The sequence below is a fragment of the Mustela putorius genome, unplaced genomic scaffold (assembly GCF_011764305.1).
Source record: "Mustela putorius furo isolate JIRA1106 unplaced genomic scaffold, ASM1176430v1.1 tig00000738_pilon_pilon_pilon, whole genome shotgun sequence".
Taxonomy (NCBI): Eukaryota; Metazoa; Chordata; class Mammalia; order Carnivora; family Mustelidae; genus Mustela; species Mustela putorius.
In genome coordinates, this window is record NW_025421463.1 from 7409687 (window position 1) to 7430458 (window position 20772).

Sequence of the window (20772 nt, forward strand, 5' to 3'; positions counted from 1 at the left end):
TTGCTCCTCCAGTGAAGCCTAGCTCCGTGGAGTTCCCTGCACACACACACCAGGCTGTCTCACGCCTCTGTGCCTTTGCACAGGCTGTTCCCACAGCCCGATACATTCCTCTCCACCTTCTTCAGCTGATCAACTCCTACTTCTCCGTGGAGATTCAGCTCGGGCAGTGGCTCCTTCCGGGGAGTTGCTGCCATCCCTGGCCTGGAGGGGATGTTCCCGCGGCCGGAGGTAACGTTCTGCTGTGGACCACCCGAGGACAGGCACTGGCGCATGCGGCCCCGTAAAAAGTGTTGGAGACGCAGAGGACCGCTCCAGGCAGGGCTTCAGTGTGTGGGTTAGCGGATGCCCAGGGCCGAGAGAAGGCGCTCATTTCCTCGTGGATGCGGGACACAAGCTGAGTGTTCCCGCCAGGTGCTTGTGTGCCCAGGTGCAGGGGTACGGGCCCGGATGCTAGAGCTTTCTTTCTGCATCTCCTTCCTCCTCCCCAGCTTCTACCCTCTTGCGGGGGGGGGGGGTGGTGGGGCAGGTGTGTGGGCCTTAGCCAGGGAGGGGCTAGGGCCTAAGAAGTACGTCTGGGGGTCGGGGGTGGGGGAAGGGTAATGAGCCGCTGCCAAGGGCCCCCGCACAAGCATAGATCTGGAGTTTAACACTGTCTCTGCGGTCAAGCTCGCTTTGTGACCTTGCGCGAGTCGCTCTTCTCCCCCGAGCCTCAGTTGGCTCCCCGATAAAATGGGAACGCAGCAGCCGCACTTCTCGGCTTGCCCGCGGTGGAGCGCCGGCCGCCGGCGGCGGGACGGAGGTGAGGAGGGGTCCACCCGCGGAGGGGGAGTCGGGGGCCGCGGGCGTCCCCCGGCGTGCGCTGGGGGGCGCTGCGCACCTCGGGCGGCCCGCCCCACGGCAAGTTTGCCTCCAGCTGTTGAATGCGCTCGGCGTTGGCGGGACCCGGAGCCCGCAGGGGTGAGCCGGGATGGGGGCCGGGGCGAGGCCGGGGGCCGGGAGTCGGGGGCTCCGCGGTCCGCGCGGCCGCCGCCGCCTCCCCGGGTGCTGCAGCTGCGACGTTGGAGCCGGGCGCGGCCCCCGCCCCGCGGCCGTGTGTCTGTGCGTGCGCGTGTGTCCGTGGAAGGATCCAGCCGGGAGAGGGGGCGGGCGGGGTCTCGCTGCGGAGAGGCCTGCGGAGGGAGCCGGGCGCCGGGGCGGGCCGGGGCGGACGGACAGACGGCCGGCCGCGGGCCCTGACGCACGCTGCGCCCCGGCCCCCTCCCGGGCGGCGGGCCCCGCCGAAGCAGAGGCGCGGCGACGGGGAGGCGGGGGTGGCGGTGTCTGCGCGCACACGCTCGCTCGCAGACACACACACACACGCACACACACGCACACGCGGGCCACGCCACAGACACACGACACGCACCAAGCCCCGGCCGGGCGCCGCGCACACTCGCACCCGCGCTCACACTCAGACTCGCGCGCAGGCCCCGCAGCCGCCGCCGCCGCCGCCGCCGGAAGCGGCGCTCGGCCCGGATCCCGGCTGGGCTGGAGGTAAGTGAATCCCTCCGGATCCGAGCGCCGGCTGGCCGGCGAGGCGGTGGGAGTGAGGGCTGGAACCAGAGGGCACCCCTCCTCCACCAGTGGGGGTGGGGCTTGTTGTGGGGGGGTGCACAGCTGAGGATGGGGGGTAGGATGAGACCGGGAAAGCCACCCCCAGGGGCTCCGGGGTCTGGGGAATCACCGTGAGACCCCCCCCCCCCGGGGGACCCCCCTGTGTGGGAGTGCGGGTGGTGGTGGGCGGAGGCGGGGTGGGAGGACGCGGAGGACGGTCGGTGAGGTGAGCATTTTTTGGGGGGTGGTGCAGAGGCTCTATGGTGGACGGCTGTACCAGTCAGTGCCACGCCGCACCTCTCTGCCCCCATCCTTGCGAATCGGGGACCCTGGCCCCCTGTTTCACGGAGTGCTGCCGGGGTCGACCAATTCATCTTCGTAGCTGGTAAGGGGCGTTTGGTTGGTGCTGCTCCAGGGGGAGGGAGGCAGGGTGGGGCTTTACCCCCTTTACCCGCAGGAGGGCGATGGATTTGGTAAGAGGACCAGACGCGGGGAGTGGGGTCCCCTAAGTGGGTGGGGGCCCTGGCAAAGGCTTTGCTCCCTTCTCCGTGGTGCTGGTGTGGGGCAAGCAGGGAGGCAGCCCCGGGAAGCAGCAGGAATCGGCACAGACTGCAGCTCTGGCAGGGAGGGCCACAGGCTGCGTGTGTGTGTGTGTGTGTGTGTGGACTCCAGTGACTGGCAGAAGATGGGGGCGGGGGAGGGTGGGCGTGTTGGCTGGTGGGGCAGCGTGTGCACGTGGGGAGGGATGTGTGTGCCCTGTGTGTGTGCACACAGAGCTCTGTGCAGGGGTGGACCCTGTTCTCTCTGTACACACACACACACACACACACACACACAGAGTCTGTGGTCCAGCAGGGTTTTCTTGGACTGTTTGGAGGGGACGGAGCTGGTATGCGTGTACGTGTGTGCACTCGGGGAGTGTGTGTCCAGGACAGAAGCAGCCACAGTGTGTCAGGCATGCCCAAGGAGAGCCAGGAAGGGGATGGTGGCGCTGGCCCTCGACTGAGCTCAGGAGGAACGTGGGACTTGAGGGTACTTTCTATCGCTTTGTGCTCCGTGCTGTGCCCCTTCCTCTGAACCCTTCCTAGCCCAGTGGCCACCTCTGGAGGACACTGCCTCCGTCCCCTTGCCCCCCGCCCGCCCTTGCCGAGACACAGGTGTTGGACTGGAGTACGTGTGTGTGTGTGTCCTGGCTGCGGCTGTTGCTGCTGTCAGCAGCCCAGGCTGTTGGAGGAGGAGAGAAGCTGGGGGGCTGGGGGAGGAGGAGGGGGTGCTGGCAACACCTGGAGGAATGTGGTAGAAGCTGCCAGCCCTGGGCTGCCTGATTTAGTCATTGAGGGACATTTTCATACACAGAGCCGCATCATGGGGGTGGGGCGGGGGGGATTTTTGCCCGCGCACACATATGTCCAGGGCTCGCACACCTCTACCCCTGGCCTGCCAGGCACCTGTGGGACGTAGCGGGTCTCAGCCATCAGCAGGGCCCGTGGGCCTGCACACACGCATAAACGTGTGTCCTATGAGGAATGCACACACACAGGCTATGTCTGTGAACGCCTGTCCAGAGTGAGTGGTGACTCTCAGACTGTGTACGTGGGTGGTGACCTCTGGGCCATCTGCATCTGGGCAACAAGAAAGAGGAGTAATTGAAAGGGGGGGTGTCTTGGGGAGAAGCGTGCGTAATGCCAGCATGGGCCTGTGGGTGTGACGTCAGTGAGAACCTCTGGGTGTGACATCAGCGGCAGGCTGCCAGTGACGTCACTGGGATAGCAGTGTGAGGGGTCACCCCCAGCAGCCAGAGTGTGTGATGTCAACAGGGAGGGCGTGTGGCCGCATGTGCCTCCGTCCCCCGTGTTGTGAGCTGTGGGAGGGGGAGGAGGACGGGGTCCCTGAGGGAGAGGGTCCCTCTCCAGACGCCCCAGGTGGGTGTGGGGCCCCTTACCTGAAGGCTTGTTCTCTGCCCCCCACCTTTCAGTGGGGCGCCTCTTCCCTTCCTCCGGCAGTCCCTGTTCTCCACCAGCCCAAGCCAGGTCGCGGAGATCCGTGTTCATGTGAGCAAGGACGGTGTGCAAATTCATGTGACAACAAGGACGGTGTGCAAATTCACGTGACAACACGGCCGAGGGGAAGGGCCTGCTGCTTTTAGTCCCGTGTGGCTACTCTGTGCTTTGTGATTTAGGCCTTCCTGTCACCTCTCTGGGCCTCGGCGTCTCATCTGTAATCTGGGGCAGGGGTGGTTGGAAAGGTGAGGGGTGTCACAGGGAACGGTGGGCCTCTGGGGTGCCGGGTGCCTGGCCTGTGGTGGGGGCTCGGCCCATCACGTCCCCTGGCTTCCTGTCCCCCAGCTTGGAGTCTAACTTTGTAAAGAACTTCTTTCTCCCCACTTGGATCCTCAGAGCCGTCCTGTGGGGCTGGCTGGCTTCTGTCATGCGGTCATTTGACAGATGAGCAAACTGAGGTCTGAAGGGTGAGGCGAGTTGTCCGTTGATTGAGTCCTTAGAATTTGCACCCCCCCCATCTGCCTTCCCCAAATCAGTGGGTAGGGGGACACTCACTGGATTGGCGGCTTCCTTCCCACAGGGCACTGTCTTTGTTTTTATGGACAGGGAGCTCTGTGCATTGGGGATGGGGAGTGCCCAAGACCAAGGTGTAGCTGGCCACCATAGAGGCTGCCTCTACCCCCCCAGCCCCCTCTTGCTTGTCTTTCTACCCCACAAGCTTCTTCCAGTGACATCTCTGCTGAGCGGCTGTGTGTGACACAGGGGTCAGCGACGCTGTCCTCTGTCTGCGAGGCGGCAGCTGTAGTCTTGCAGGCTGGGGGAGTGAGTGTGAAAGTGTGGGATCCATGCCCACGGGCTGGGAGGTACCCATCGTAGTCACCCTCCCCATTCCTGCTACAGTGCCCTCCCCACCCCCTGGGCCTAGGCCCATCCCCCCACAGTCTGCAGTGGTGCCCCAGGCCGTGTGGAACAGAAAGCCAGGAAACAGGATTGCCTGGAAGCCCGAGCCTCCTTAACCAGTAGTCTAGAAGGTTAACTCAATCCTCTGCCTCTCACTGCCCTGTCTGATCCCCTATTGAATTAACCTTCAATGAGTTTCGGGGGCAGAGTCACTGCCATTATTATGGGCTGGCGCGGGGAGGATGGTGGGGGGTGCTGGGAGTTGGAATAATAGAGCCCATTCCCCTCTGGTGAGCAGACAGCCCCCTGGAAGGCCCCGGAGAGGCCCTGAGGGCTAGGGAGCCACTTGGCAGGCCTCAGCTGCTGGGTGCGCTGGCAGCAATCATTACAGAGATAATAATAATAATAATATGAGCTAATATTCATTGAGCCCAAGAGCCAGGCCCAGGGTGAAGCTCTTTGTAAGTGTTTAATCCCCACCAAACCTTCTGCAACTCAGCCATTCCCATTCCTCATCTCCTGTACAAGACACAGAGAGGTTACAGATCGGCTCAGGGCCACACAGCAGCAGAATGAGGACCAGAAGTCCCACATCTCTGCCAGGGGACCTTTCCATCTTGGGGTGTCCCAGGGCGAGGGGCCTCTCCAAGCCTTGCCTTGCTCATCTGTCAGCAGGAGAAGCAGTGGGTGTGGCAGTGGCCACAGGAACAGAGGGGCAGGAAGGCTCTAGGGTCTCAGGCCTCTTCCACATTCCTTCTGTGCTCCCCCCACTCCTGGGCAACCTGTGACATCCCCGAAGCCAGCAGCACGCTCTCTTGTTGTCCCCCAGCACCGAGCACCAGCGGGTCTTTTGGGGGCTCCCCTGAGTGATGGAGAGGGTGCTGCTCCCAGATCAGTATCTTCTCCAGGCTCCGAGGCTATCACAGCCCAGTGACAGTCCCCTTGGGCCACTCTACCATCCTCTCCCCCTGATTTCTCAGTCAGCGAAAGAGTAGGGGCCCAGGGTCCAAATTCTGTCTCTTTTTAACGGTGTGTGTCTTGGGTGAGTAAGTTCCCTTCCAGGAGGCCCTGCTTCCTCAGTATAAAGTGGGGATAACGATGCTGGGTTCCTAACTTTTCCAGTGCGGTTACGTAAGAGAATGTCAAGTGCGGAGCATTGTGTCTGGCACATAGTAGGTGTCAATTAGATGAGTTCCCTCCCCCTTCCCATCTGTCTCCCTTATTCATTCCTGGTTCTCTGGAGTGGGTCCTGGGCTGTGTGCGTGTGTATGTGTGTATCCCTCCCTCTTCTTTCAGCTTCTCCGTTCACCCCCTGAAACACGTAGAAACTGTGTCGGGAGCCAGGCTGGGGGACCCCACGGAAGTGTGAGAAGGGTCTGGGAGCTGCCTGTCCCCCCAGCTAGAATGTGCAGAGGGCCTGGGAGGGGGCTGGGCATGTCTGCTGTGCACCTGTGCATGTATGTGAGTAAGTGTATGTGTGGGACTCTGTGCATGCCGGTACATGCTGGGGCGGGGGGGGGGGTGCAGCGGGGAGCAGTTCCAAAAGGCTGCCCAACCAGCCCGCTCCGGACCCAGCCCCAAGACTCACACCTGCCTCAGTTTCCCTTCTTGGCCTGGCTGGGTCCCCCTCTCTCTGAAATTCTCCTGGGATGGTGGAGAGACACAGGCGGCGGGGTTGGCCGGCCACCTCCTTTGCTTTCCGTGCTTCTCGCTATGGGGCTGTGTGGGGAGGTTCACGGTTCTGGTTGTTTAGCTGTTCCCTCTGTGTCTCTTCTGCTAGTATGTCAGCTCCACACAGGCGCAGACTAGTAGGCCCTCAAAAATGACTTGGGCAAGTTCCTCTTATCTCTGTGCTATTTTGAGGATGGACTGATGCATTTTGCATTCAGTACACACGCGCGCGTGCATGCATGCACAAGCGTATCTCACCCAGGGATAACTGTGGGGCCCCGGGGCTCAGGCAGGAACGCATGGAGAGGAGTCACGTGGAACATCTGGAAGAGAGATGAGACACGTGGAGCATCTGCCAAGTGCCCAGCGTGGGGCCTACGCACAGTAGGGCTGGAGGGACAGGGGGTGGTTCTTGGTTGTCTGTGACCTGACCCCGAGGGAGCCAGCCTTGGAGGCTGCAAGGGCAGGTGCCGAGGCAGCCTGGAGAGCTGAGTGTGGGAGAGGCTGGGTGGGCCGCTTCTATTTGTCTGCTCGCCCCTGGTAGGGTCCCGGACACTGCACACCTGCTGGGTGCCAGGCACGGGGCTCCACACTGGCTATTTATTATCTTGTTTAATTTTGGCCTGAGGACGGTGAAGGAGGGCCAGCCAGCTCTGGGTGGGGGCAGGCCAAGTGGAGAGACCATTAGGAGCCAAGGTCTGGAGGTCGGAAAGCCTGGAGTGGATTTTGGGAAGATGAGTCTGGAATGCGATTAGGGGCTCCATTACACAGGACGGTCAACTTTGGGCTAAGGAAGGGAACGTTAGGGGCACCTGGGTGGCTCAGCGGGTTAAACCTTTGCCTTCGGCTGAGGTCATGATCTCAGGGTCCTGGGATGGAGCCCCACATGCAGCCCCACATCAAGCTCTCTCCTCGGCAGGGAGCCTGCTTCCCTCTTTTTCTTGGCCTGCCTCTCTGCCTGCTTGTGACCTCTCTCTCTGTCAAATAAATAAATAAAATCTTTAAAAAAAGAAAAGAAAGGGAACGTTATCCTTTTTGTCAGGGAGCACCACTGTCTCTGGGTGCTGTTAAAAATGCAGATTCTCAGGCCTCGTCAGCTGAGACTTTGATTCAGGAGGGTCGATGTGCAGCCCGGGAACCTGCATTTTAATGCATTTCCAGAATATGAATTCACCCATGTTTGCTGGTTGGAGGGCAGCTGAGGGGGCTGCGTCTTCTGGATCTTTCCACACAGGTGGGGAGGCACCAAAGGCATCTGCATTTTGCAGAGGAGCCTGGGGTCAGTTCTGTGTGGCCCTGGTCTGTGGGAAGACCAGGCCGGTACTAATCATCTCCATGTTCACCAGCTGCTGTTCTGAGCTTGCCCAATGGCCCTCAGCAAATCCTCAGAACGACCCTCTGCATCGTTCCTGTTGCACAGACGAGGAAGCGAAGGCAGAGTCAGCGGTTCAAGGCCGCACAGCCGGTAAAGGCATGAAATGCGGGGCAGGTGAGGTGAGACCAGCGAGGGCCTGCCCAGCGTTTTGGAGAGAGACCATGCCCTCCCTCTCCCTTCCTCTGGTGCCGGGGTGCTGGTGGAGTTGAGCCTGGAGTTATGCCTGTGAGCAGAGGCTGTAGGCCGCCAGGTGGTGGAGGTGGGAACAGAAAAGCCAGAGGAGGATGGAGAGCCCGGAAGGCCTCCCGGAGGCGGCAACGCAGAGTTGCACAGTCGCGAAGCTGTGGCCCGAGGCCGGTCATCCGGTGGGCGCTCTGGCCCACGCAGGTGGCGATGGGCCGGGCGGTGAGCGGGTGTCCATCCCCGGTGCGCACAAGGGGCAGGCCCCCAGGGTGCACCCGCGCAGCTCTTAGCGCACCGCTCCCCGCCCCTCCCCCGGCTCCGCCCAGCAGGGCACGGGCACGTGCACGGCGGCAGGGTGGGCGGGGGCGCGCACAGGGAGCCCCCTCCCGGGGTTGCCCGCACCCCCTCCACCCCCGCCCTCACCGTGGCCCGCAGCCGGGGTTCTGCCTTACTTCCCTTTGCTTAGAATTTCCAGCCGCATCCCTCGCAGCTCGCAGCCAATTTCACGGCCTCTGGGCTCTGCACGGTGCGCTGGATCGTAAACCCGCGGGCGCTGGGCAGGGGGCTGGCGGCAGGCCCAGGCGCGTGCCCGGGGCAGGGGGCGGAGGGGCAACCCGATCAAGGGCCTGTGACTTGTTGGCTATGTGTTGTTGGGTATGTGTGTTAGGTGGGTGTGGACAGGATGGGGTTGGGGGGGCACCGCCGAGAACTGCCCTGGGAGTGCGGTGCAGTGGGTGTGCAGGTGTGGCCCTGCGTGTGCTGGTGGGGAGGGAGGTGGGGTGTCAGGGAGCGGTCCCCAGTACGCTGGTGTGCCGGGGGTCCGTGTGCGTTGGCCTGTGAGGCCGTGTATGGGCCCCCCGTGCCTGTGGGCATGTCTGTCTGGGTGTGTATGGTGGAGCACGAGTCCCTGCCGTGGGTGGTCCACTGGGAATGGGCGCCAGTGCGTTTCCAGGGGTGTGTTGAGGGCTATCTGTGCCCTGGCCCCAAGCATGGTGGCACTTGTGTGAGTCCACGTGTTCAGGTGGGCGCTGCTATATCAGGGTTCTGTGGGCAGCTGTGGATGGTGCATCTGGGTCTCTGTGCACATGTCCAATTGAGGGGATGTGGGATTCTGGTGTTAGTTGCTCTTCAGTGTCCTGTGGGTGCTGGCGTGTGTGTGTGTGTGTGTCAGGGTGTCTGCTGGCCACAGTGCTCCGGGTTAAGCGTGGAGGAGGTATCCCTGGGGGACCTGGGCCTGGGAGCCCTTTACAGGAGCCAGCTGGTGCGTCCTTGTGCTCTGCCTTTGAGCCGGGCAGCGCAGGGCGCGCGTGCGCACTTGTGTTCCAGGGCCGCCAGCTGCCCGCGCTGGGAGGGTCTATGTATGTTTATGAATGGCGGTGTTGAGGGGGCCAAGGTGTGAGCCCCCTGCCTGTGAGGGCAGGCTGGGAGGACCATCTGGGCTGGTGGGGGGTGCGGGCCAGGCAGGGAGAGGGGCCTCTGAGGGCAGAGAGGCAGTGTGTGCGCGTGTACGTGTGCGCACAGTTGGGAGAAGGTTGGGTGGAGGCACATCTGTCCGGAATAGTGTGTGTCTCTGCCAGGGGAGGTCAGGCAGGTGCATTACTCTTAGGGTGTATGAGTGCATATGACCGGATGGTGCCCAGCAGGGTGTAGGCTGTAGGCACACTGGGAGAATGGGTGTGTGCGAGTCATCAAAGAGATGGCACGGGCTGGAGGGTTGCTTGTTCCCTGCAGCGGAGGGCCTGGGGCCCAGTGGTAGAAGGAGTAGGTCCGGTTGGGGTAGGGGTGACTGATAGGAGGGTGGTGTGGTTGCCCATGTGCGGAGGGAGGGGCTGTGTGTGGGACGACAGGGAGTGGCAGTGGGAGGGTGTGGGGACCGTCCCCACCCGGGTATGCTGTGTGTGTCCAGGACTGAGTGGGGTGTCTGGCTGGGACGTGGGAAGAGCCTCAGACTCAGGAGCATGAGCGAGACTGGGGTGGGGTCGGAGGAATGGGGTCCCTTCCGCTCCCCGAAACTACCCATTTGTTGCTTGCCCCTGCTCCGGGAACCATGGAGGGAGTGAAAGATGTCCTGTGGCCCCTTCTCTCCTCTTACTCTTGAACCTGATGGGGCGTATAGGAGGGGGACCCGGCCTTCCCCATCTCCCAGCCCCCATGTCCCCATCTCTCAGCCTCCATCGCATTACCTCCCGGCCTCCCTCTCCGAGCCTCCGTCTCCCCCGCCTCCATCTCCCCGGTCTCCCCGCCTCCATGTCCCCACCTCCCTGCCTCCATGTCTCCCGTCTCCCTCCATCCCGGCCTCCATCTCCCTGCATCCCTCCGCTCTCTCGGCCTCCTCCCTCTCTCTCACACTGATATTCATTTGTGGTATATTTGGTTGCCATGGGAAACCTAAGAAAGAAGTGAGTGTACCCTTCAAGACTTCAGCATTCTCCCTCCCTCCCCCCCTCCTGCTGCCCCCCTCCCCCTCCTTCTCTCCTCCTCTCCTCTCCCTCCTCCCCTTTCTCCCCCTCGCTTCCTCCTCGCAGAAGGAGAGGACCTGGGTGAGAAGCTGCCGCCGCCTGAGCTGGACCAGGACCCGGGACCCCATTGCTCCTGCCGCCGCCGCCGGGCGCCGCCGCTGCGGGGGCCTCCCTGAGACCGGGCCCGGGATAGAGCCTCGTGGGCCGGAGGGTCCCCTTAGCCCGCAGACATCGGTAAGGACAGGGTCCTTCTGACTGTGTGCGAGCGTGTGGCTGCGTGTGAGCCTGGCTCACATGACCTGGCCTTGTGAACTGTGGTGTAGCCAGGCCTGTCGCCTGTTGGTCTCTTCCTGTCTTGCCCGGCAATACCACCCCCGCCCCCCGCACCCCTGCTATGGGCGCCCCCACCTGCTTCTCCAAGCTTCCCTTCCTCCCGGGCTGCCTGCAGAGTGGCAGGCCTTTCTGGGGGCCGGGACAGGCTCCCTGTGGTGGGAGGGAGGAAGTCGCACTCCTGCCCCTCGGCCTGGCCTCTTGTACCTCAGTGGGTGGGCCGGGGCATCGGAGGGGGCTGCTGGGGTGGGGACCGGGGTTTCCGGGGTCTCCTTTCCTCCCTCAGGAGGGGAGGGAGTCTCTCCATTGTCGGGAGGGGCAGACTGAGGGGCTGGGAGCTGAGACGCGGGGCAGGATAGATGGGGCCTGACTGGTGTCAGGGATTTCATCGGGGAGAGCAGTCAGACAGCTGGAGGCCGCCGGCAGACCGGAGCTGTTGGTCTCGGCTGGGGCTGGTGGCTGCCCCAAGAGGAGAGGCTGTCGCTGTCACCACGGCAGTGTTGGTGGTGGCCACGTGGAGGGAGCTGTGGTCCGGGCGGGTGCTGAGTGACGGTGGTTGCCTTGGCGAGGGAGCCGCCTCTGTGGCATTGTGGTCTCCATGGAGAGAGGGGGAGACGGAGGGAGGAGGCTGGCTGTCTGGGCACGGTGTTGCTGGTTGCTAAGGAGAGGGAGATGCTGTCTCTAGGACGAGGTGGTCCCCACGTGGAGGAGCCGTGGCTGCGGAGAGGTTGAGGGCCCTGAGGAAGGGCCGGTGCTGGAGGCTCTGGGGGGGCCCTGCAGGGGGCGGGAGTGAGTGGGGCGGTGGGGGCTCCATGGGGGGGGGTTGGCGGTGTTACAGGGAGGGGCTGCAGCCCTGGGCTTGGTGCTGCTGGGCTCCTGGGCTGACACAGAGTTCTCTGGGGGGGAGGGAGGTCCAGTGGGTGGGTATGAGCGGCGCCCTTCACTGCCAGGTTCATCCTGTTCACTCCCACGTCTGTGGCCAGGTGCCCCCACCTCTGCCTTCTGGAGCCTTCCTCCTCCTCCTCAGGGCCTCTGAGCATACAAGTCCCCCCTCCTGATGCATGTTCTCTCCTTGTCCCCAAGTGACTTGGTCCCATACCTCACGTTTGCTGTGCTCCAGGATACCTGGAATTGGTACTTGCCTTTGAGGCATCAGAGAGGGGAGGTCACTTGCCCCAGGTTGCACAGCAGGTACACACCGAGGCTGGGATTTGACCCCTGGGTACCTGTCTCCCCAAACACTCAACTCACTGGTCCTGACCCCTCCCCTGGGAGCCTGTCCCTCTGTGACCACCCCACTGAGAGTTGTCTCTCTCTTCCCTCAGTCCCCAGGTCCTTTTCCGAAGCAAACATTTCACTTCAATAGTTACAGGAGGCAGCAGCTTGGGACAGCAGAGTCCTGGGTTTGAATCCTGACTCCGGCACTGACAGCTGTACGGTCCGGGGCCTCAGTTTCCCAATCTGTAAAATGGAGACGACGCACATGCTTCTTGGGCGTGTCGTCCCTGGGGATAATGTATGTCACGCCCCGGGTGTGGTTCCTGGTGCGTAGCAGAGCCCCCGTTAGGTGTCAACCCTACCACCATCAACATAATTCCTTCCACAAATGATTGAAAAATGATTTTCTGACATGCCCAGGGAGGACAACAGTGGTGACGTGTCACCGGAGGTCAGCCTCTCTGTGTCCTTGCCTGTGACCCTGGAGCCCTGGAGGCAATGCCTTGGCCGCAGGAAGCGGGGCTGGAAAGGAGAAGGGCCTCCAGGAGCCACACAGCACCTTGGTCGCTGAGCGGGGCTGGAACCTGGTGTGGCTGGCTTGGCATTCCGTGCTCCCTGCCCGTCTAATCCAGGGGCCCGGGTGCCTGCTGTCCTCACACAGGCCTTGGCCCTCCAGCTGCCGCCTAAGCCCCCCACCTCCTGGCTTCCCTCAGGGCCCCCAAAGTGTCCTGAACCTACCCAGCTAACCTCACCTGGGGCACGGCGTATCAGGCGAGTGGCGGGGGGGTGTCCCGGGAGCAAGTCCTCCCTGCTCCTAGGGGCCACGGATGGAGAAGGAGGTCCAGAGAGTGACATCTGAGGGATTTGGGAGATGAGCGGCATGGCAACTCCGAGTGACACAGACCTGAGTTCAGAGCCTCTCTCTGCCGCTTTTTAGGTGGGTGGCCCTGGGCATGTTTCTTACCTTTTTGGGAACCTCAGCTTTTTCCTTTGTGCAATGGGTGTGATAGGGCTCAGCTTTATTTGACCCGCGTGCGGCAAGGGGGTGACAGTAAAGCCCAGCGTCTGCCGCCTAGCAGGGGCTCCCTGCTCTTTCGAGACCTTCGGCGCCTTTCCAGTGACCTGCGGGAAGTCGGGGGAGAGGTGTCCTGTGTGGCCCCAGGTGGAAGAAGGGGAACCAACCAGGGCATAGACCTCCGTTCCTTCCAAGAGACTTTCTGGCGGTCAGTGCTGTCTTGGGATCGCCTGGAGGAGAGGCAGTGAGCGCCCCGTGACCCGTGAGGCCACATAAGGCCAGCAGGACCTAGGGTTGGGGATGACAAGACCTCGGATCCCATTGTCATGTTGCCATTTACGGGCTGTGGGGTCTTGGGAGTCTCAGCTTCCCCACCTGCAAAATGGGAGGAATGAGAATGAATCCAGGTGTGTGAAAGAGACGGGGTTCCCTCGAAGCTGCTGGGCACCCTGTTTTCCAGAGGAAGAAAGCAAGGGGCAAGGAACTCATGGAGCTTACGGGGCGGCTTTTTCTGGAGCTTCTGCTGTGTGCTGGGCGCCCTCCCTCCTCCAGACTCCATGGGGCACTGAAGTCCTCGGCCTTTGTACTTGCTGGTCCTTCTGCAGGAGTTGCTGGCCCTCACTGGGCTCCCACCTGCTCCCTGAGCTTGTCCCGTGCTGCCCCCCGGCCCCCCGTCCCTGTTCCATGTCGCCTCCCCAGGGAGCTCCGTCCTAAGTGCTCTGTTTGTGGCCCCGGGCTTCTTCTCTCTCTTGGTAGCCCCTAACACAACCAATTGCTCTTTTTGTTTTTTGGTTTTTTGCTTTTTTTATTATCCACCCTTTCGCCAGCACAGTGTCCGCTCTTGAGGGCCGGATCGTTCTCGGTCTGGTTCCTCCCTCTATCCCAAGCACCTTGAATGGGGTCTGGCACATAGTAGGTGTTCAGTCAACACATGATGACAGCGTGGATGGGTAGCCCTGCCGGGGGCCCTGGGCTGCCAGTCTTGTCATTCGCATCTTAGCCACAAGGCCCTTGAGCCTGGGGAGGCCAGGCCAACTGGCCCCAGAGACACAGCGGGGAGTTGGTGGCCGAGTTGGCCTCGGAACCCCAATTGCGCGCTGACTCTGGGTCAGGTGCTTTTTCTGCTCCACTACATCGCCTTGCTGGGGGCCTGGCCTATCAAACTGGAGAGTTCGGACTCCACTCTGACCACAGAGGCAACACCGCAGAAAGGCTCCAAAGCGGGGACAGCTCCTGCCTGCCATAAGGAAGAGGTTTTGGTAGCAGCCTGAGTCATCAGTTCAGCCGCTGTGTGCCCTTAGACAAATTACTTACCCACTCTGTGTCTCAGTTTACTTGTTTGTAAAATGGAAATGATATCTTATCTAGATGGGCTTCTGGGAGGCGGTGGACTTGGAGCTTTGGATTTGCAAGCTTGACTCCAAGGCCCTCTCCCCAGGGAAGACCAGCAGCCTCTCCTGAATTACCCCAGTCCTGGGAGGCTCCATCGCTCCTTCCTGAGGGAACTGAGCTTCTGACTTCTGAATAGGGAGGTTTATACTGCTTGGAAAAGGCCATTTTCTGCCCTGCCAGCCTGGGCTCTCACCCTGCCTGTCTTCCCCCCACCTCAAAGAGAAAAATAGAAGAAAGAAGGAAACTGGTTTTCTTGGGGCTCTTAGTTCGTGCTGGGGACATTGCTGTCTGTGTCCGCATTCATAGTCCCAGCAGCACAGGCAGAGTAGGTCTAGTTAGGCCCATTTTACAGATGACCTGCCTCAGGTTTGGAGAAGTTCTCCATGGGGCACAGAGCAGGAATTTGGACCTGGGCCCAGAGGCTCCTGCCTGCCCTGTTGGGAGGGAAGGCACCTTGGAGGCGTCTGGGGCTGGTCCACTCTGAGGTGACCCAGGGAGTGAGCTGTTGATCCCAGCCCCACCAGACCTGATTTCGGAGGCTGGACCTCAAGAGAGACTGTGGCATGGACAGCCTGCTCCCCCATGCCCCCCACCCCTTGCCTGGGCCGCCCCCCCGGCCCCCTGCTGGCAGCGACATTAGCCCAGGGAATAGATCTAGCCTTGTGTGCAATCCCAGTGGTTCACTCAAGACCCCATTTGTTTGGGGAGGAGAAAGGGGGGTCTGTGGTGCCCAACAGAGGTGGGATTCATGGACAGGGCCCGGGGGAGGGGAGTAGGCTGCCTGGTACGAGCCAGGCCTGGAGGACTGCCAGGAGGGAGAGGGATAGGAGGAGGGGTCCTGCTTGTACCATTGGGGCAGAGTGTTATATTCTGGGTGGAGGGCTGTGTGCGTGGGGGTGCAGGAGGGGGGCAGGGGGAGTCTCACCCCCATTACTTCCTAGTTTGAAGGAAGGGGAGCGTGGTGGCCCTGGCCTCAGGAAGTCCCTGGTCTTCCAGTGGGGGATTGGGAGTGGGGGAAGACTGGGCCATCAGGATCCTTGTCTGGGGAGTCATAGCCCTGACTTCAGGGAGTCCCCCGTCTCCCAGGAGCCCTAGTCTGAGGGCAGAGGCTCAATCTGCTTCCTTAGTGTAGAAGGAAAGCACAATTCCTTTGAGTGGGGGCTCCCCGAGTTCCGGGAAGACTTCCTGGAAGAGGCAGTGCCTAAGGATTGGGAAGGGGTTAGATTTAGGGCAGGGGCTCCAGGCAGGCAGGTTCTGTGGTTGGAAGCAAGACACAGTGGGTTCCATCCCGATCCTGAGTGGTCCTGTGCACCTGAGTCTCTCTGTTTACTCATCTGTGAAATGGGGACATTGCCTGCAGACAGCGCTGGGTTCCTGCAGGGGCTGGAATTACACAGGGTTGCGTGAGGACTGTTTACACAGAGCAGGCCATAGGACTGCTGGGGACTGCATGGTTGGTGAGGCCTGAGGCATTCTAGAAGTTGCTAAAAATCCATTACCCCCGCCCCGCCCCTTTGCCTCTGCACTGGGTCACAGCTCAGCCAACCTAGCTTCAAGGTTTACAAACACAGGAGGGAGGGAGACTCTGTGCTGAGCTGTGACAGGGAGCCAAGGGCCATAGCTCTCCTTCCTGCCTCTGACTTGCTGTGTGACTCTGGCTCATCTGACACTGTCTCTGGGCCTCAGGCCGAGACCCAGCTCCTCTTCCCGAGGATATCATCTGAGGTTTATGGGGAGACACAGACCTTCCCCTCTCTGCTCAGAGCTCAGGGAGCTGGCTGAGGATCCCGAGCATGCTGGGAAGAGACGGGCCATAGAAGGCTCGGCAGAGGAGGGCAGGTACCCCATATGATGGTGGCTTGGGAGCCCTTGAGCTGAGCAGGGACTGGAGGAAGGAGGCCCTTCTTGCCTCTGTCTGACATCCTGGAGGGTTGGCTTGGGGTAGGTGAGTCAGAGCAGGAAAGTCCTGGGTCTGTGAGATGGGGTGACACACTGCTCAAGCCTGTGGGCCCAGGCCTGGGTTCCATTCCCTGTTCTACCCTAACAAGTTGCCAGGCCTCTGCAAAGTGGGAATTAAAATAGTACCCGCCTCCGAGGACTGATACTCTAGAGTGCTTGGGGCCGGCTCCTGGCATACAGTGTGTGCTCGGTACATGCTCGCTCTGTCTGTTGTCGGGGTTCCCGGTGGCAGGCGCAGGGGAGCAGGGCTTCAGTGGCCCTCCCAGCCGCCCCCTCTCAGGCTGTTGGGGCTGGGCTGTGGTGCATGGTGTCCCGAGGCCTGGGATGCCAGTTTAGGAAATGCGGGGGTGTCCGCCTGGCCCCTCCTACTCTCCCCAGTACCTGCCGGACAAGATGTGGACAGTTGCTGCTGGGTTTTGGAGTAGGCGGCCTGCGCTCCCTGCCAGCTCCTTCTTCGTCCTCTTGCTGGCTGCGTGGTTCTGGGCAGGCCATCTCCGAACCTCAGTTTCCCCATCTACAGAATGGGATCAAGGTTCTTCATGAGGATTAAGTGGGACAAAGCAGGCCGGCAGCATCATCTGCTCCCCTACAGGCACGCGTGATGCGTGGTCACTGCCCTGCTCCTCCCCTCTCTGATCCTGCTGGCCCTGGTGGCTGCAGCGGGGGAGGGGCTTCCTGGCTTGGCTAAGACGGCAGCTGACCCGGACTCTCTGTTCTGGATTTTGGATTCAGGGGGAGCTCCAGGGAGGAGGAACAGGGCTGTCCCTAGAGACCCCCCCCCCCAGGCCTGTGGCGGGGTTGGGGGGCAGCCTGCAGACCGTGAGGGGCCTGAGGAGAGGTGGGAGCCGGGCCTCGGCGGGGGACTGGGACCCTGGAGTGCTGGAGGGTCAGAGCGCACAGGGTCTCCATCCCCTGCCCTGTCCTCCTGGGCATCCTGACACCCAGAGAGGCACTGGCCCAGGGTCACTGGGCGGTGAGTGGCCGGGCTGAGGGTGGAACCCAGGAAGACTCAGAACAGTCCCCTCCTGGGGCCCCTGGGCCGCTTCGGATCGGATCGCATCCCCCCTGGGCCCGAGCGGAGCTTTCTTGGCTCTGCTGCTTGTCTCTTACTCCATCTGTGTCTCCCCGTCTTCTCTAGGTCTTTTGTCTCTCCACTCTGCCCATCTCTGTGGCAGCTGTGGTGTCCCTTCCTCGGGCCATGCGAGGAAGATGGCTGGCTGGCTGCTTGGATGTGCGCACATGCACACGGGGTGATTCTTGTGTGTTCGTTGGGTGTTGTAATGTGTATGTGTAAAGGGGAACATGTGAGTGTAGATGCCTGCTTCCTAACTAAGGAATGGACGCGTGCTCTCTGAGCGACGAGCTGGGGCCTGGTGGGGTCCTTCCCTGTGATTCCAGGCCCCCTGCAAACACATGTGTGCCATCTGTCCTTACCTCCTTGGGATTCGCCTCGCAGCCTCTCCCCCTTCCCGCGCCCCCGACTCCACACTCTGCACCTCTGCTCTCGGGGACCCAGAGGGGGTCTGTCTGGCTCTGCCTTGGCCGAGGTCCCCCTTACACGGCCATTTCCCTGTTGGGGGGCTGGGTTGGTTGCACAATTTCCACTTTCACCAACACGGCATGATTTCAGATTCTCACACCCTTGACCTGGGTGGGCGCTCGGTGATGTGGGTGGGCTCGTGGGTGGGGATCAGCTTCTGAGGGTGCCTGTGGACATCTGGGTCCACTCTTGGCTGAGGGCTTCAGAGAGGACTCCTGTTCTGGGTGTGATTCCTGCTGGTGGGGCTCTGTGGGACCTTGGCTGTCCCTGGGGCAGAATGCTAGGGATTGGGGATGCTGTGGCAGCTGCTGGAAGGCCGTAGTACCCCTTGCCATCCCCTGACTGCTGTGGCCCAGGACCCCCGGCCTCCGGCCCTTGGCACCGAGGGAAGCTGCTTTGGCACCTGGCTGCCCGGGGCCCCTGGGTGGCCCTGGCTTTCTGGAGCTGGGAGTCAGGCAGAGAAGTTGGCACAGGGGCTGGTTCCCAGCCTGTGTTCTGACCTCTGTCTCCATACAGCCTCTGCCTACCTCCTGGGGCCCGAGCCAGGGTCAGTCCTGGGACGTCTTCATTCTCTTAGCAGAGCTGGAGCTACCTTGGTGCTATAGGGAGTGAGTATTGGACCGGGGAGTCCTAGACCTACGGTTTGAATCTCAGCTGTACCCCTTGCCCTCTGGGCGACCCAATTCTCTGGCTGTCCTTAGAGCTCAAGGGACTCATTTATTCTTTTGATTTAACAAGGCCCAAAGAATGCTTCCCACAAGCCAGGCACTGTTCAAAGAGCTTTACAGAAATTCAGTCCTCACAACAATCCAACAAAATGTCATGATCCCCATTTTACAGATGGAGAAACTGAGGGGGCAGAGAGGTTCAGGATCCTGCCTGTGGTCCCAGAGTGAGTCAGTGGTGAGACTGGGATTTTGAACCTGGGCTATCTGACTCCCAGGGCCTCTGCCCCCAAGCACCTTGCTGTGGGAGCCCTTGAGGGTCTGCAGGGAGCAATGCTCCTTCAGGGTCTGGGCCAGCCTAGAGCCCTGGTCTGAGCCTTGAGGGAGGTCCAGGAAGGTGGTCCTGGACCACGGTAGGTATGGCAGCTTGGGATCCCGTGGGACTCGAGTGTCCAGCTCGTCACTCACCGAGCAAGTCACTTGACCTGGCTGAGCCTCAGTTCCCCCCTTGGTGAAACAGGGTCATGGTACTTACCTGGCAGGGCTGTGGTGGGAATTCCGTGTGGTGAGGCCTAGGGGACCCCAGCTATGTGGCAGGGACTCAGGACGTGGTGGCCAGCTATGAGGGCTCCGTGACAAGGGGAGAGGGAGGCGGTTTCAGGGGTGGCCTGTGCCAGCAGAGTTGAGCGTGCAGACTTAGGAGCCTTGACTGGGAGCCTCCAGGGGGGCACACAGACAGCCTCATCACTGGGCACATCTCTCCCTCTGGTGTGTCTGTCGTGCTTCTGGACCCAGCGCTGGGACAGTCAGCTGTGTGTGCATGTATGTTGGGGCATACCGCCACCCCTGGTGTCCCCCACATACACGCAGCCATGATGGGGAGACCTAGAATCCTTGCTTTGGGGGGGCTGGGATACAGCCTCTGCTCCCTCATTGTTGCAGATGGGGAAACTGAGGCCCAGGCAGGGGAAGGGGTTTGCTCCGGGGCCCGCAGGGAGTTCCAGTTATCTGAAGTTTCATTGCTGGGCAGGACCTTGTCTAAGAAATATAGGGAGAGACCCTGCTTTTGGTAGCCCGTCCTGGTTGCCCTGGCCTGTCTCCATGGGGTCAGTGCCTTGCTGTGTTGGCTTCTGTCCATCCCACGCTGTGTTGATTGGAACATGGGACACTGGACAGTGGAAAGCAGGGGAGCAGAAACCTTGCCCAGCCAGGAGCCTGGCGTGCATACAGTAGGCGCTCAGTACACATTGGTTGATCAAGGGAACCTAGCAATGAGCCCTTCCTGCTCTCCCACCATAAAGGCTGAATTTCAGAGGGGCGGGGACTTATCCAGAGGAGAGCGGGGGAGTAGAGCCCAGACGTCCTGGCTTCCGATCCCAAACCTTCTTGCTCTCTGCACTCATGGATGCGTGTAGCACGTGCACACACACACGTACAAGTGGACATGCACACACCTGCGCACATAGACACATGCTCAGTGCGCTTGCTCTATGCCTCGGTCCAAAAGCTTCACTCTGATCATTACTCAATTTTCTAGCTTAAAAGTATCCATCTGTCCATCTCTCTGCCAAGGCCGTGGGCTGGACACCTAATGGGACGCCTGTTCTGGGGCTTCCGCCGTCTGTGGCTGCCCCCAGGATGGGGCAGGAATCCCGCAAGGGGGTTCTGGGAGGGTTGGACCTGCCCAAGGGACACTGCCCCAGGCATGTCCCCTGCTGTGTCCCCTCCTTTTGGCCACACACCAAGTGGCACACTGAAATCCCTGCCCGAGCATCCTGATTCCCCCCCTCTGCCATTTCTGGGCTGTCTCCGGCTTGGGGGGAAAGGGGGTGTCATTCCTGGGGACCAGCCTCCCCTGCCTCCCCGAGGAAGCCTGCCCTAATGCCCGGGAGGATGGTAATTAGCATGAGGCAGGCTGATTAGCTCAGAAATTAAGTCTTTGTTTCCCTCACTCCCCAGTTTCCCTAATTGAGCAGATGCGGAGTGGGGGGAAGGGAGGGGCTGTGGGCTTGTCACGGGGCTGGGTGGGTGCCCATGTGGCTGGGTGCTCAATTGTGGAGGTGGTGGGGGTGATGGGTGGGGGTGGACAGGGGCCCGGTTGGGGTCCTGCGGTGGGGCTGGTGGAGGAATGCTGGGGTGGGATTTGCACCTGGTGTGGACCCCCAGGTTGCAGCCCTCTGGGGATATGCTTGCTTGGCTGGGGGCAGGGCATCACTCCCAGGACCCCACTGGAGTGCTTGTGGGCCATCATTCTTTCCTTCAAGTCTTACCATCCGATCAGTAATCATAATCGTTGTCCTTTGTCGAGCGCCTGCTGTATGCATTCCCTGGGCTGAACACCTTTTGTGTATCTCCTTGTTGAGTCCTCCTCACTCAGTTGTGCAAGGATAGGACCCTGTATTTTTTAGGTCAGGAACTTAAGGCTCAGAGAGGTGAGGTGACTTGTCCAAGGTCACACAGCTCGGAGCAGCT

General features: G+C 61.3%; 1 protein-coding gene across 4 annotated transcripts in view; it reads left to right on the forward strand.

Annotated features, from left to right (window-relative positions):
• Positions 1 to 1187: 1187 nt before the first annotated feature.
• The window catches only part of ELFN2 (extracellular leucine rich repeat and fibronectin type III domain containing 2), a 52580-nt gene continuing 32995 nt past the window's right edge, over positions 1188 to 20772 (forward strand). For 2 of the 4 annotated variants that reach the window (XM_004743174.2, XM_013051591.2), the window contains exons 1-2: positions 1188 to 1533; positions 10248 to 10415. The gene's annotated coding sequence lies outside the window, so the exon portion shown is untranslated. Of the gene's footprint in view, positions 1534 to 1572; positions 1979 to 10247; positions 10416 to 20772 lie in introns of those variants that run through there. The other 2 variants (XM_045083902.1, XM_004743178.2) reach the window with 2 other exon arrangements.